This window comes from Ranitomeya variabilis, chromosome 1, assembly GCF_051348905.1.
Source record: "Ranitomeya variabilis isolate aRanVar5 chromosome 1, aRanVar5.hap1, whole genome shotgun sequence".
Lineage (NCBI taxonomy): Eukaryota > Metazoa > Chordata > Amphibia > Anura > Dendrobatidae > Ranitomeya > Ranitomeya variabilis.
In genome coordinates this window covers 460,003,469-460,018,413 of record NC_135232.1, presented here as the reverse complement: position 1 = coordinate 460,018,413, position 14,945 = coordinate 460,003,469, and the positions used below count along the sequence as shown (strand labels likewise).

The following is a 14,945-nucleotide window of genomic DNA, read 5'->3' as shown; positions in this document are numbered from 1 at the left end:
GTATGCTCTTATGGTCAGCAGGTCCGCTCTCTCTCCTATAGAGTGTAAACTCTTATTGTCAACAGGGTCCTCTCTAATTTCAGTAGAGTATGAATTCTTAGGCTATGTGCACACGTTTAGGAATTTTCGTGTTTTTTTCGCGTTTTTTCACGAAACGCCTACATTAAGCAATCTATTTTTAGAATGCATTCCGCATTTTTTGAGAACATGCTGCGTTTTTTTCCACGCTGAATAAAATTCTGGAAAAAAGTGCAGCATGTTCATTAAAGTGCGGAATCGCGGCGATTCCGCACACATAGGAATGCATTGATCCGCTTACTTCCCGCATGGGGCTATGCCCATGGATCGCCCCCAGGCGCAGGGCAGTGGGGCACTCGGTACCGGGTCCCTCTGTCTCGGTTCTGGGGATGTCACGGTGGCCCGACCCAGTCCGTGGCCCTGCTAAGGGGCGCCCAATTAAAGGTGTAGTTTGTCAAGTGTTCGTGATGCCACCTGTGGTATTCGTTCTGGGTAACCGACGCTGCTAGGGGGTCCGCTGGGGTGATGGAATGGCAGCTAGATGGTATACCTTCCCATAGGTGAAGTATGTCCCCAGGGCTTCCCTTGATGAGTAGGTGGTAATGGTGGATGTTGTAAGGTGCGATGAATAACGAGGATACAAAGGTTGCAGTCTCTTTACCTTTTACTGTAGACTTCAGCATCCACAGTCCAGAGCACTGTTCACAGGGCTGGCTGAGTCCATCCGGTCCGAAGGCACATCCAGAGTTCCCTTTGCAGGTGGAAATCAGTAGCCTTCCTACTAGCGCCTGTGTATTGTAGTACCTCCCTGCTGAGCACCACGGGATAGTCCTCACAACTGTCGTGTATATTTATGATGTTTTCTCTCCGTCCCCCAGATGGTATGGCTAGGACGACCCGTATGATGGGGTAGGCCTGGAGCTATTTTATAGGGACCCTAGAGACGCCCCTCTGCCACAATTTGCCTCTGTTGTCTTCATTAGGTTAAAGGTTGGGCAGCCAACTTGGAATTAACTGTCCTGCCATTGTTTGAAGTAATGCGTAGAGCCTATTACTCCCTCGGTGTTCCGGCCACCGGCTACGCGCCTCAGAAGGATGTTGCCGATCTTAAGGCAGGACTCCTCCTGGTATTATCTCCTTGTGCTGTGATCTCGTTTCTCACTTCTCCACAATATACTTCGCTTCTTGTTCTTTCTTAGGATGCTGCCGCATTGAGGTGCAGGCACAGCTCCGTAACGTTCTATCTCTTGCTATGCCTCTGCCAGGATCCCACCCCTGACAGGGACCTCTGTCTACAGCTCAGATGTTCCTCCTTCTCCCCCTGTCTGCCTGACAGGTCTTCTCTGGGTCGAACCCAGGTAGCTTTCTGACTAACTTCCTATCCAACCCCCAGTTTTACCCGAGTGTGAGGAGTGGCCTAATAGATAGAACCTTTTGCTCCCCCTGGTGGCCGGAGTGTGAAGTGTAGTGTGTGACTGTGATACCTGGTCAGGTGAACTCCTTTAGTGCCATCAGACGTACCATCACTCCCCCTGGTGGAAGAGCGACAATACTGCAACGACCAGGACTCTGGGGCGCTGCACTCACCATGCGGGAAGTAAGCCGATCATGTGCAGTTGGTACCCAGGGTGGAGGAGAGGAGACTCTCCTCCAGACCCTGTGAACCATATAATTGTTAAAAAAAGAATTAAAATAAAATAATCATGATATTCTCACCTTCTGGCGTCCTGCGCAGCTTTCCCGATCCTCGCGACGCTCCCGTTCCCAAGAATGCTTTGCGAAAATGACCTGTGATGACGTGCGGTCTCACGAGACCACTACATCATCTGGGGTCATGCCACAAAGCATTACTGGGACTGGAAGGTGAGAATATCATGATTTATTATTTTTTATTATTATTTTTAACATTAGATCTTTTTACTATTGATGCTGCATAGGCAGCATCAATAGTAAAAAGTTGGTCAAACACTATATTTGACAAGTGTGACCAACCTGTCAATCAGTTTTCCAAGCGATGCTACAGATCGCTTGGAAAATGCTAGCATTCTGCAAGCTAATTACTCTTGTAAAATGCTAGTGTTTAGCGGGAGTACGCATGCCAATTCCGCATGCGATATACCCGCTGCAGGAGTTGCGGAATTGCCACGGAAATTTCCACTGCAATTCTGCAACATGTGCACTTAGCCTTAGGGTCAGCTGGGTCCTCTCTCTCTCTCCTGTAGAGTGTAAGCTCTTATCGTCAGCAGGGTCCTCTCTCTCCTGTAGAGTGTAAGCTCTTATGATCAGCAGGGTCCCTATCTCTCCTGTAGGTTGTAGGCTCTTATGGTCAGCGGGGTCCTCTCTCCTGTAGGGTGAAGGCTCTTGTCAGCAGGGTCCTCTCTCCTGTAGAGTATGAGCTCTTATGGTCAGCAGGGTTCTCTTTCTCTCCTATAGAGTGTAAGCTCTTATGGTCAGCAGGGTCCTCTCTCTCCTGTAGAGTGTAAGCTGTTATGGTCAGCAGGGTCCTCTCTCTCTCCTGTAGAGTATGAGCTCTTATGGTCAGCAGGGTTCTCTTTCTCTCCTATAGAGTGTAAGCTCTTATGGTCAGCAGGGTCCTCTCTCTCCTGTAGAGTGTAAGCTGTTATGGTCAGCAGGGTCCTCTCTCTCCTGTAGAGTGTAAGCTGTTATAGTCAGCAGGGTCCTCTCTCTCCTGTAGAGTGTAAGCTCTTATGGTCAGCAGGGTCCTCTCTCTCTCTCCTGTAGAGTGTAAGCTCTTATGGTCAGCAGGTCCTCTCTCTCTCTCCTGTAGAGTGTAAGCTCTTATGGTCAGCAGGTCCTCTCTCCTGTAGAGTGTAAGCTCTTATGGTCAGCAGGTTTCTCTCTCTCTCTCCTGTAGAGTGTAAGCTGTTATGGTCAGCAGGGTCCTCTCTCTCTCTCCTGTAGAGTGTAAGCTCTTATGGTCAGCAGGTCCTCTCTCCTGTAGAGTGTAAGCTTTTATGGTCAGCAGGGTCCTCTTTCTCTCTCCTGTAAATTGTAAGCTCTTATGGTCACTTGGTTTCTCTCTTTCTCTCTTCTCTCTCCACATGTATGGAGCATTTCGGAGCAATTACAAGCTTTCCAGTGTTGATATTTGCTTGAATTTATTTGCCGAAAATAGAATTTTGCGGAAAATTCAGCAAAGTCGGTGAATTTGAATTTCAAAGGATCCATCCACTTGTCTCTAGTGTTAAGCAATAACTGTGATTGATGTAGTCTTATATGCGACCTCCATGTACTAGTACATCATCTTTATACAAATGATTTGTATAAATCTTTGTACACTGTATTTTGAGCCAGTTGTGGCTGCAGACAGAGAGTTTTATAATTCAAAGAAAACTTTTCAGCTCTATAATTTTGTCCCTGAGCATCACAAGATGTAGAAGCAGAGACCCTAATTCCAGTGATATATCACTTACTTTGCTGCTTCCCGCAGTCTTGATAAAACCTCTGCTTTATCTGCTGCAGATATATCAGTATATCCCCGCCTACACTACTCATTGACACTTTCTGTGAATGCTGTGTATAGGCAGAAAGCTGCTAATCATTGCTAGAGGGGGGATTATACAGAGCTCATGAATATCAGGAATATGAAGGACTACCTGCCAGCAGATTTACTAGTCCTTTAGCGATAATCTTCTCATGATAAAACGGTGATTTATGGACATCCACATGATGGTGGAAATAAATAGATAGCCATCAAAGGTTCATGAGGCCTAATTACTTTTTCTGTTTGTCCCCAAGACTTCCATTTATTGCAGCAGCATTATTTCTCGGCGATGCTTCCAGCCTTCATGAATATAATATATTTTCCAGAACTATTGATACTTAGGGCAATGTACAGACAATGAGAAGCAGAAATGGCAGCTACCATTTTAAATATTAATAGGCAAATCGATGTTTCATTGTAAACACTGAAACATCTGTGAACTAAAATAAAAGGCATAAAATAAAAAATGGACCATATTATACCTTTAAGACACATCTGGTTAAAGTGTTCTAAGGCAAGAAAAGCTCAGAGGATGTGTGGATGTGTGGTGTGAGCTTCATCAGAAACTGCCTTTTCTTTACTATGCCTATCAGAAATTGTGGAACATTTATACAATGATTGTGCTTTTCTTTATTAATCATGTCATTTATCATTTTATCACACATTGGATAATACTATGACCTACATGTGATGTCTGTCGGGAGATGGGTGATTGCTAAAAAGTGCTTTTAAACAACCAAAACGCCAATACAAGTGATTTTTCTATATTGTCTGATACTGAATAAACACTTAGGATGAATTTGCAGATGACACATGCTATACTGCCCGGGGACGGACATACCTTGTACAGAGAGTCTCAGTAGGTTAAGGAGCCCACACACCGTCAGAGAAGCTTCCTATTGCTTAGTAGTTTTCATATACAGTGGGGGAAATAAGTATTTGATCCCTTGCTGATTTTGTAAGTTTGCCCACTGACAAAGACATGAACAGTCTATAATTTTAAGGGTAGGTTAATTTTAACATTGAGAGATAGAATATAAAAAATAAAATCCAGAAAATCACATTGTATAATGTGACTACTTCTCTAAGGTATAACTCAAGAAATATGTTAATAAATGATAAATTGGCTCCATTGTGGAGACTAATCTAAGTATGTTCATGACTATAATAACGGCAGACGACATATTGGCATACAGCCATAAATGCGACATTGGAAATGTGAAGTGTAACCCTGGATGTACCCTTTCAATGGCCATTAAATGCTACAGAAAGAGAACTGATTGTAGATGCTGCAGGCTATAAGAAGCTTGGGACTACTTGACCTTAAACCTTGCATCCTGGCAACTGGATACCGCTGTCTGAGAAAGTGACATTGTATGTAGGAAGAGAAGGGAAAGCATAAGAGCAACAGGTCATGCTTTGATGCTAGACATAAAACATGTAGTGCACTGGAACACTAGGCTAAAGTTATTAACAGAGGCTACAAATGTAATCTAATATATAAAGCTGAATGTGTGTGTGTGTGTATGTATGTATGTATGTATGTATGTCCGGGATTGGCATCTGAACCGTCGCAGCTACAGCCACAAAATTTTGCACAGTCACACGTCTGGACCCCGAGAGCGTCATAGGCTATGTTGTGAGGTGAAATTTTAACCCCGCGCTTTCCAATTCACCAAACAATTTTGCCCCTATCGACATAATGGGGAAAAAGTGAAAGGAAAAGTGTTGGAGGCGTCGCAGCTACAGGCACAAAATTTTGCACAGTCACACGTCTGGACCCTGAGAGCATCAAAGCTATGTTGTGAGGTGAAATTTTAACCCCGCGCTTTCCAATTCACCAAACAATTTTGCCCCTATCTACATAATGGGGAAAAAATGAAAGGAAAAGTGTTGGAGGCAAATTAACAGCTGCCAGATGTGAACAAGGGGGACTTAAAGAATGACAGCGATGGCGCCAAAGAGTATATACTGTACAGTTGCTAAGGTGGGGCCCCAACATGGGATAATCACCACACCACCACGGGGATATGAACACACACACAAAATGCGCCACATACTACCACGTGCTCGAACACATATACCACCCTCAGCGCACATTTCACCACACATACACCAACCTCGCCACATAAAAGTAGAAACACAAAAGTCGCCGCTCAAAACTCGCCACGCGCAAAACTCTCTACATGCAAAACTCGCCACACGTGCAAAACTCACCTCATGGAAAACTCGCCACACGCAAAACTTGCACACGCAGAAAAATTGCCACACGCAGAAAAATTGCCACATGCACAAAAGTTGCAACACATGCAAAAGTTGCCTCACACAAAACTTGCACATACTCAAAAGGCACCACACATAAAACTCGCCACGCGCAAAACTCGCCATGCGCAAAACTTGCTGCACACAACGCTAACCTGTCACATGCAACTCGACACACAAAAAGTTGCTACACGCATGTCGCCACACAAAACTCATCTCACAAAAGTCGCTACATGCATGTCGCCACACGCAACTCAACACACACAACTTGACACACGAAACTCGCCCTAAAACACACACAAGTCTGGTATTATCCTTCAAAAATAAAAATCTGATTAATAAGCAGACAAACTACAAGAGCAACAAATGTACCATATAGGAATCCGGCAGCTGTCAGTCACATGACCAGTCTATTATGTGTATGTGTGAGCTAATATATACTGCCAGGGGGTGGGCTTACTGTTGGCTGGGGATTTATCAGGCTGCCAATTTAGCTTACAAATACTGAGGTAAAAATACTGACCAAATAACGTGTGAACGAGGTCTAATACAGGAGGAGATGACATACAGATATATACTATATACAGGAGGAGATGACACACAGGTATATACTATTTACAGGGGAGATGACACACAGGTATATACTATATACAGGAGGAGATGACACACAGATATATACTATATACAGGAGAGATGACACACAGGTATATACTATATAGAGGAGGAGATGACATACAGGTACATACTACATACAGGACGAGATGACATACAGGTATATACTATATACAGGAGGAGATGACACACAAGTATATACTATATACAGGAGCAGATTACCTACAGGTATATAGTATATACAGGAGGAGATGACATACAGGTATATGCTATGTATAGGAGGAGATGACATACAGGTATATACTATATACAGGAGGAGATGACACACAGATATATACTATATATAGGCGAGATGACACACAGGTATATACTATATACAGGAGATTACATACAGGTATATCTAATATATAAAGCTGAATGTGTGTATGTATGTATGTGTGTATGTCCGGGATTGGCATCTGCACCGTCGCAGCTACAGCCACAAAATTTTGCACAGTCACACGTCTGGACCCCGAGAGCGTCATAGGCTATGTTGTGAGGTGAAATTTTAACCCCGCGCGTTCCAATTCACCAAACAATTTTGCCCCTATCTACATAATGGGGAAAAAGTGAAGGGAAAAGTGTTGGAGGAAAATTGACAGCTGCCAGATGTGAACAATGAGGACTTAAAGAATGAGAGCGATGGCGCCAAAGGGTATATACCGTACAGTTGCTAAGGTGGGGCCCCGACATGGGATACTCACCACACACGGGGATATGAACACAAACACAAAATGCGCCACACACTACCACGTGCTTGAACACATATACGACCCTCAGCACACATTTCACCACACACACACCAACCTCGCCACTTAAAAGTCGAAACACAAAAGTCACCACTCAAAACTCGCAACGCGCAAAACTCGCTACATGCAAAACTCGCCATATGCAAAACTAGGCTCACGCAAAACTCGCCACACGTGCAAAACTCACCTCATGGAAAACTCACCTCATGCAAAACTTGCACACACAGAAAAATTGCCACATGTACAAAAGTTGCACCACATGCAAAAGTTGCCTCACACAAAACTTGCACATACTCAAAACGCACCACACATAAAACTCGCCACGCGCAAAACTCGCCATGCACAAATCTTGCTGCACACAACTTGCTACACTAACCTGTCACATGCAACTCGACACACAAAATGTTGCTACACGCATGTCGCCACACAAAACTCATCTCACAAAAGTCGCTACATGCATGTCGCCACACGCAACTCAACACACACAACTTGACACATGAAACTCGCCCTAAAACACACACAAGTCTGGTATTATCCTTCAAAAATAAAAATCTGATTAATAAGCAGACAAACTACAAGAGCAACAAATGTACCATATAGGAAATACGGCAGCTGTCAGTCACATGACCTGTCTATTATGTGTATGTGTAAGCTAATATATACTGCCAGGGGGTGGGCTTCCTGTTGGCTGGGGATTTATCAGGCTGCCAATAGCAACCAATCACAGCTCAGCTTCTATTTTGCTACAGTTAATTAACCTGAGCTCTGATTGGTTAATATAGGCAACAAAGACATTCTCAGTATGACAAAGCTAATATATGTTGTGAAATGCTTCTATTAGCTTAGTTTTTGCCTTTTAATAATTACATTTCTATCTATTTGTTTTGTGGTTTTTGTGTGCAGAATACATTTTTGTTAACACATTCTATTTTGCTAACAGCAGTCATTAACCCGGGCGAAGCCGGGTAGTACAGCTAGTATTATATAGAGTGAATAATAGTGAAGGTAGAATAATATAGATGAATCCATACATTGATAATGCTGCACTTGGTGAGATTGTCCCATTTATAGGAGAGCACATAAAGCTGACAATTGCAACACCATGCGTTTTCCATGAGATCCAAAGACATGGTCATATCTCACCAGACAATGACTGTCAGCATACTGTTGAAGTCGTAGACTCATTGGAGACTTATAAAGACCCACATGGATTTCATTTTTAAAATGGTAAACCCGTTTAACAAGACTATGTCCCTCCCAAAGCTGAATAAAGGGCATCCCATTCTGCCAGGGAAACCATGCTCTAAACCAGTGTTTCTCAACGTCATTCCTCAAAGCTGCTCAACAGATCATGATTTGTCGATATCCTACAGAGAACTTGTGTCAGGTTCTGATGCCTTGTGAATAATTCCATCACCTGTGCAATACTAAGGAAATCCTGAAAACATGACGTGATGGCAGCCGCAAGGACTGGGTTTGAGAAACACTGGTGCAAAGCAAAGTGGGGCACATATCAAGCAACAGCTGACAGTATGTTTCTGGCTTAGCTAACAGTCCTAGTTAAAGGAGTTATCCAGGACTATTTTATTGTTTACTTATGGGTCTAAGAACTTACAGGCAGGTAGTTGCTAACTACTGGCCTGTTCTGCTCAGCACTGATCTCTGCCAGCTCAAAGCAGTCATGGACCGCTCCTGCCAGCGTTTCTGCTGCTTCTGATATTGTCACGTCGATTGAGCAGCTGCTTCTCCTCCGCTCTGCTCAGTTGATGGACTGTCAAAGTTGATGTCTTGCTGATTGACAGCTGGCTCCCCACTGCTTAACTGTGAGGAGTTGGCTGTCCAACAGCATAGCAGAAGAGCTGTTCTTTGACGTGACTGCTAATGAAGCAGAATTGCCTGCAGGAGCTGTCCATGACTGCTCTGATCCAGGGTAGGGCAGGACAGGCAGGTAGATAGCAATCCAAAAAAACATATGAAAAGGACACACATCTGAATTATTTTCAGAGCTGCTATTATTTAACTGTAATAAGCATTCTACGAAGATAGTGTAAGTACAAGAAAAAATACTTCATGGATAATTGTATTGATGCAAGGCCAATACTGGCTGCTCAGAATAGTCTTCAGAGCTGGGATCACCAGTAAGTCCTGTGAGACACAGCAAATTTGTGGAGTAAGCTTCATCAGCTGTAGATGCAACCAGCCTTTCCTGGAGACATCATAGATTGGGAATTGGCATGCAATCACACACCTGTTGCAACGTTTCGGGGGTAGGCCCCTTTTTCTAGCATCGCTTAAATTAATCAGACTAATCCTTTTCATTACACCTTGCACGTGCAGTTTTTTGAGTACATTGTCTATGGGGTTTTTGAGAACCATTTTGCCTGCCCTTTGCTGTATGGCTATTGCGTCACTTTTCATAGATTGCTTAGGTAGTTAGCACCTACCTTCATGTTAGTTTTTAGCCCCATGAGAACAAATATAAAATGGTACTAGGTAACTCCTGTGAACTGTCAGTCATTGAGTTTATAGGTAGCTACCTCCCATAGGTGGCACTTGTGATATAATTTCTCTGTTCTGGAGAGAAGTAATTTGTATACAATTTTCCTGTGGAGCATTGGTAGTTGGACTGCATATTACGCCACATTCACACTATCAGTATTTTACCTCAGTATGTATAAGCCAAGTACAATAGTAAGTGATAAATACAGACGTGATGACGTGTTTCTATTATACTTTTCCTCTGATTGTTCCACTTCTGGTTTTGGATAACAGATACTGAGGTAAAATACTGACCAAATACTGAACGCGTGCACATGGCCTTAGGCCAGTCTCCTTAAATAGTGCCATTTCCCCCAAATCTTCTCACAAGACAAAGAAAGACATTTATAATTGTGCCATTCATCTATATATATTTGTGCCATTTTTTTGAGCAACAGTGGTACTTAAACCAACAACTATGTGCCTTCGCCACAATATCAGGAGATAATGCAAATGGTGAAAGATGAAGCAAGTTATGTTACAAGAAGAATACAGTAATTCAGATGAACAGGATATTGACACAATGCTATTTAAACACTATCGTCTTATTATTACCGTTAAACAACAGTTATTATCAGTGAGGCCTTAGTCTTAATACCCTAGCCAAAAGGGTGTCACTACTATCACTACCGGGCCTGTCACTATCATCACTCTCTAGGCAATGCAAAATGTCACTCAAGCCCTAACGAGGGGTCAGCGATAATACCCGCTAGGATGCAAGTACCAGATTCAGCACACTGGCCACCTTCTTTTCCTGAAGCACCGCCGCTGTCCCCACTTTGTGCAGTACGTCCTTCCTCTGAGGCCTAGTTGTCTCTCTCTGCTCACTCGGCTAAGCTCTCCCATCTCTGGTCTCTCTCACTTCTTTACTCTGGTTTGGTCTTGGTTTCTTTACTCAGACCTAGCCTCTCAGCTCCTTTACTCGGATGTCATCTATCTCAGGTCCTTTACTTGAATCTGGTCTCCATCAGCTCCTTTATTCAGATCTGGTCCCTCAACTCCTTTACTCGGATATGGTCTCTCAGTGTTTTTTACTCATATCTGGTCTCTCTCAGCTCCTTTATTCAGATCTGGTCCCTTAACTCCTTTACTCAGATCTGGTCTCTCAGTGTTTTTTACTCATATCTGGTCTCTCTCAGCTCCTTTACTGTGATCTGTTCTCTCATTAATAGCTTTAAGCCAGCTTGCCGTACTGCACGTCCATCCTGGTACAGGTTCAGGCACCAACCCCTCCTCTTCTTGTCCCTCACAGGACTTTTATAATTATTAACTGTGCTACAGCTGTCACTTGACCTGGCGTCTCCTCTAATCTCTTCCTCCGGGGACATGTATTTCGTCCTTCAGTTCCTTACTACTGTAGCTTTCTCAGCTCTTTCCTTCCTTGTCACCTTTGGCCAGCAGATGACAATGTTCATTTGTAAGCACTCAGTTATGGTACTGTATAGTGGCTAATTAGTTAACACTGTTGCTTTGCCCATCAAGGACAACATCTTTAAGAAGCTTGCGTTTGTGTGTGTGTGTTTCCTCTCAGACTTCAATTAACAATTTTTGGTCACCTGCTTTTATCTAACATTGGGAAGTTTACTGCCATGCTTGAAAAGTTGTGTGGACATAATTTGTGCCAAATTTTGCATTATGCTGTGACATTTCATAAAGATAGAGTGGAGGAGTTGGCTTGACACTAAGATTTGCTGCCACTTTTGATAAATGTAGGATAATTTTCAGATCACTGCTATTATTGTGTCTAAATGCTGTAAACTGGCCAAGGCAAAACAAAAATTTGGCATGACAACCTGTCCGCATCACCTGGAAACTTGGGCACATGCACAGTGTGGCCACTGTTACACCATTTTTTAAAAAGCTTGTTTCAACTGAGCGCTAATATGTTTAGGGATATGGTCACATGGGGTATATTTGCTGTGGAAATCCCACAGCAAAATTACAGTACTGTGCAAACCTTTTAGGCAAGTGTGGAAAAAATGCCGCAAAGTAAAAAATAATTTCAAAAATGGAAGTGCTTCTTTATTTTTTATCAAGTAAAATTCAAAGTGAATGAACAGAAGAGAAATCTAAATCTAATCATTATTTGGTTTGATCACACTTCTCTTTCAAAACTGCATCAATTCTTCTAGGTATGCTTGCACTAAGTTTTTGAAGGAACTCCGCAACATCTTGGAGAACTAACCACAGATCTTCTGTGAATGTAATGCAAATGCTTCTGTCTCATCATGTAATCCCAGACAGACTTGATGATGTTTAGATCAGAGATCTGTGAGGGCCATGTCATCACTTCTAGGACTCCTTGTTCTTCTTTAAACTGAAGATAGCTCTTAATGATATTGGCTGTATGTTTGGGGTTTTTGCCCTGCTGCGGAATGAATTTGAAGCTAATCAGATGGTATGCACCTGCACATCTGCAAAACCTGCCATGGTTTAATTGTTGTGGTTTCCACTGGGCAAAAGCTGTAGATGTGCCACCAACTTCACCCTTTGCATTACCAAGGGAGAATTCCAGGGTGAACCTCTGCAGCACAAATTGACAGGCCTAGGATGTGAAATCTGCAGCACTGGTCTATTTACACTGTGCGCTTCAGCCAGGTCAAATACTGTGGCATATAATACTGTGGGTTTACTGTCTAGAAATTCTGCAGTAAAACCTTCCTTTATAAATTTCAATATAATAATAGCAATAGATATTATAGAAAATAAATATATTAGCTTGGAAAGTGAAATATTGGTTGAAGTGACTTTCACTAAGTACTGTTGAGTTAATCCTTACACTATCTATACTATGTATTGTCTAATGCATACACTATAAATGTATGAAGCAAAGTGATTGTTGAAATTTGCAGAAGGAATGGCTGCAGGGCTCTCAGATACAAGTAGGTGGCACCAGCAGTAACATCCATGTGCAAGGAAAGCAGTAGTGGGAAACACACAACCACTACAAAGCGCAGGCAAAGAACGTGTGGTGGAGCGTGAGGCTGCCTCTATTCAAACTGGGGAGAGACGCAAATAAAATTGTCCAAGATGCAGCAGACAGACATCAAAGTGCACACTACATCAAAGTCAACACACTGAACATATTAACACTACAGCACAGCCAAGCATAAGGAACCTTAACGTTGCCCAAGCAGCACAGACTTTATCAACTCTCTTCATAAATACCCCTGAAAGGTCAGTTTATAATTGTTTTCATTGATTTTGGAAATGAAACTTCAGTCAGTATCTGGAAACTCCGAAAACATTTTCCTCTTTCGATGTTTTTTTTTACTAATTCCCAGTGGCCATGCTAAAAATAAGAAACTCATCTGCTACTCATCCTCCTCAGGTCCAGCACTGGGTCTTTGCCTCTGCTCTGATATGGGGTAGAGGCTGCAGCAATGATAGAGTGTCAACAGCGCTGCAGTTAATCACTGGGGTCAGCGGTTAGGCCAAATTGTTAAATCACTGGCTGATTGCCTGCAGCGCTGTTGAGGTGACATCACCATTGCACCCTTTACAAAAGCATCAGAGCAGTCGTGGAGACGCAATGCTGGACTATGGCAGCTTAACAGATGACTTTATTATTTTTAGCAACAAAAAAATTCTTTTAGAAATTCAATCTATGCACTTTATAAGGCTAATTGATCTTTTGGAAAATCAGTGGTAAAGATGCTCTTTAGGACAAATCACCAGATTTACAGGAATTGAGACAGATTTACATCTTGGAGAATCAGTGGAAAAAAAAAAAGTGTGAAATGCATCTGAAAGGGAAATAATTCTTCAGAATTGAGGTTTTTCACAATGTTGGGGAGAGACAAATCTAATATTTTCTCATTTCTATTACTGATCATCTGTGCCCCCTTGTTTTTTATCTACAAGATATACTTGAATGGAGGAGTTATTTCTGTCCTCAAACAAACGTTCCCTCTGTTCACGAGACTGTTGATCACCATCAATAGCTGAGAGTGATCATCAACTTAGGTCCAATTCTGCAATACAGATATTAATCCAATATAACAATTTGCCTAGTATTCATGCGTGCTTGAGGAATGAGTGAAGAAGAACCAACCCTGAACCAAGGTAACGATGAAGATTTTAATGAAGATGATCCAGTTGTTATCAGGGCATCTACATTGTGGCCATACATGTATCAAACGTTCTCCTCACATAATCACCTCTAATTCTGATTGTTACATCTCTGGTACTAAGACTCTTGTTTCCAACCAAGAAAAACATGGTCTGAAAAGTTTCTCGCTAATCGATACCACCACTATTGTGCCAGAATTTTAATGCACGGTAATTAATGTAGAAATCAAATAATTTTCCAATCATGAAATATTTACTAGTCGCATTGTAAAAATAATCCATCTTTTCTTTACTCCTCATTTGTGTTACTAATGAGGAACAGACAAGTTAATTAACGGTCTATCAACATCAAACGTTCCCAAGCCAACATCTATTAAGAGTTAGCAAACTCATAACATTATATAATGACTGATGTGACACATGTAGCATTGACTTGTGGACTTATAAAAAGTTAAGGACTTTACCTGTTCTTGTCCTCTGCTTAGTGATCCACGTTGCAATATTTCAACCCAAGGAATCAAGCCAAAAAAGCAAAACCTCAGTAGATCTTTTTTTCCCTTCTCCAAGTCCCTCCAGACAAACTGTCTCCCAATTCCGTCACTGCGAAACAGATCCACAAACTATTTGGAACATCATTGTAGAGCACGAAGCAGAGCTGAACAATGAGAGAATAACTAATGGTACTGCAGATTCTACAAATTCTAGGACCCTACTAAAAGAGAAGGCACTGCCAAGTGTGATTGTGTATCTGGGTGAAGGACAAGGTGAGACCCAACTTCTTTCTTCTTTGCTATTCCTTCTTTCCTGTAGAATAAGGAATCCCTTTCAGTCCAGGTTTAGTAGAGATTGTGCTGCCAGCCCTGGGATTAGGGAGTGTGGGATGATAGCACAGTGGCTGCCTGTGCTGTAATGTCTGGGGTGTGTGGAAAGCTTCTCACTCTGAATATGAGTCCCACCTATGTCACTCCCACTCTCTGCTAGTTTTCCTGTGTGTACTCCCAGGCAATCAGGCAATGCCTCCACCTCTCGAGAAAGTCTTATGAATGAAGAGGCTCATGACATTTGTTATCGCTGGCCCAGGGGCTATTTAAATAGTGGTGGCACTTTTGAAACACAACATAGTGAGTCTTCTAAGCATGGCTAGATGTATG

General features: G+C 42.5%; 1 protein-coding gene across 2 annotated transcripts in view; it reads right to left on the bottom strand.

Moving 5' to 3' along the window:
* The window catches only part of LPAR1 (lysophosphatidic acid receptor 1), a 163,337-nt gene extending 148,596 nt beyond the window's left edge, over nt 1–14,741 (bottom strand). Inside the window, exon 1 of one of the 2 annotated variants that reach the window (XM_077250441.1) lies at nt 14,259–14,741. The gene's annotated coding sequence lies outside the window, so the exon portion shown is untranslated. The remainder of the gene's footprint in view (nt 1–14,258) is intronic. The other variant, XM_077250457.1, reaches the window with a different exon arrangement.
* Between the last annotated feature and the right edge of the window lie 204 nt (nt 14,742–14,945).